Source organism: Gadus morhua, chromosome 14 (assembly GCF_902167405.1).
Source record: "Gadus morhua chromosome 14, gadMor3.0, whole genome shotgun sequence".
NCBI lineage: Eukaryota > Metazoa > Chordata > Actinopteri > Gadiformes > Gadidae > Gadus > Gadus morhua.
In genome coordinates this window covers 1,813,317-1,815,816 of record NC_044061.1, presented here as the reverse complement: position 1 = coordinate 1,815,816, position 2,500 = coordinate 1,813,317, and positions in this window count along the sequence as shown.

Below are 2,500 nucleotides of genomic sequence, written 5' to 3'. Positions count from 1 at the left end.
TCCCATGAGAGGAGATCTTCCTAGAGCTCAAGTTGGTGAACGGATCCTCTTTTCGTTCCCTGGCCTGGAGAGCCTGCTGTTTGATTCCACAGGTCCTGTCTTCACTCTGTGGGTCGTGTCACTCTCAGGGTCGGCCACTGCAGTTTATTTAACTCATGAGACACACAGCTAAGCTACGATACACCCAAAGAAGAATCCAAGGTCCCCCTACCAAGAAATAGATATTCCCTTTTAGCATTTTACAAGATTTATTTTGTGCTAGTAACCCTTACACAAAAATACTTTGAAATTAGCCATTTGGTCGCCCGTGACCATATTTGCCCCGTTAGATTATCACACATTTTTATGATACTCATAAAGTTATGAGTTATCAAAACTGATTCATAACTAAAAAGCAAACGTAAACGTAGCAAAGGTTGCTTACTCTGAAAGCTAGCGCTGCACAAGAAGTCCAGAGAAGTACGAAGTAAGTTCAATCTGGGTTTCACAGAGAAACAGAGGCCGTGCTGACAATACATCCATGGGATAAACGTGGTAGCCAGTGGTTGACTTGGTGTTTAATGTTAAAGGTATTGTAGTAACATGTTAAAGTCACAGGAACACGTGTTTAAACAGCTGTAGGAGGGAGTTATACATTATTCAGCTTGCTTACCTACAGATTGAATGGCTTAAATATAAGACTCTAACAAGAGTCTATGGAATAGAATTGTTCAATATGTTAAATATATATATTTTTAATTTAAGACAGTGTATTGAAGAGACCAGTTGTTAATGAGTGCCTCCAACATTATTATGTTATTTTATTAATCGCCAGATTTCTGCAGAATAAATGTGTAGCAGCCAAATTAACCTATAACATTCCCTGCATGTTCCACATCTCTACCCGTTCTTTATAGACCCTATATCGAACCTTGTGTTAAAGGGACGTTTCTGTCAGCCGAGTACGGAGATAAGTTAATTAGAAAGCATGGTCATTTTCCCGATGGCATTCATTAAGTGTTTACTTCACAGCCAGTATCATGTGTAAGAAAGACATGTCATTGGGTTCTAAGGGAACCACTGAAAAATTTACGTTTATTTGATCCCTTAGTTCTTTAGAGCAAATGTTACACCCAATGGAGGTTACAGGGTTTTGCCAGTTTGCTAAACCAGGCCTTGAAATTCATTCATTCATTCATTCAGTGTTTGGTAGCTCCCAGCTGTATGTTGGTTTTCTCCAACCCAAGTAAACGTAAACAAACTTCCCTGGCGAGGTCACTTTCTCAAATATTGACCACAAACTAACAAATTAGATTTGTGTTCAGTTGACGCTATCATTCAACGTACATTCCTACAACTGGGAACTTATTTTCTAACCCTTACTACTTATTGAAATGTTGCTATGCACTTAGAATTCCGAATTATCGCCTTGCCTAATAAGCAACCACCATCTTCTATCAGAATTTCACTCACATCTACAATGTAGAAATATACCAAGACAGGGCAGTTTGTATATTCTTGCTTGTGTTTGACCAAACAATCATAACGTTTACTGGCAGTTTGTTATTTTGTGCACATCGCTCACTGTGACCTGATAGTGCCTGCAGCCCCTTGCTGCTGAGTTTTGCCTCTGCCATCATAACCACTGTTAGACAGTAGCGGAGGTGTTGGAGCTGCATTATCAGACAGCAGAAAATAACATGTTATGTAGGACAGTTAAGTTATTATAATTTATCTTGGCATGGCTGAACCTGAATGTGATTCAAAACATAACAACACAACATTCAACCCGCTAAAGTGTACAAGCTGAGTTCTTGAGCTCTTGTTCAGCCATGTGTGTCTATCTGTGCAGCCTGCCAGAAAGGTCAAACTAATGTGACAAAAATGGCCGTAATGATCCCATAATCAGATAATTAGGGTGTTTTATGTACTGTTGGTATTGATTCCCCATCAGTGCAGTCATTAGTAAGGGCATTAGGGCAGCCAAAGATTCAGATAAATAGGTCAACATAGCCCATATGCGGTTTAAGAGAGATTACTATTTAGTCATTTAGATTACAGCTAAAGGTTTATGATGTAGGGAACAGCTTAATTCACCCTCCACTGGCCAGGTGAAATGTTCTTCATCTCATTCACACTCATAATGTTTCAATGGTCAGCGTATATAATATAATACAGATAACAATATAAACAATGAATACATTTATGGTTATCCAAATGAAAGATATTCAGCAGCAGATGATCTGCAGATTCATCATCTGTATTCTAGACCCAAGATTCCTGACTCTATTGTGTTGCTAATTACCGTAGGAACCTGTAGAAGTAGAAACACTAACTTTATTTGCGTGTGGCCTCTGTCTCAGCTTGTCTTGGCTCCTGCGTGGCTCCTCGTGGTGTTGTGATCGTTCTGCTCCAGGCTCCGTGAGGCTGAGGAGCTGCTGTCAGGGAGCTGTAGGAGACGGGGAACTCAGAGCTGCAGAGCTACATCCTGAGCTTCACTGGAGCAGAGGAGAGAAAAGGG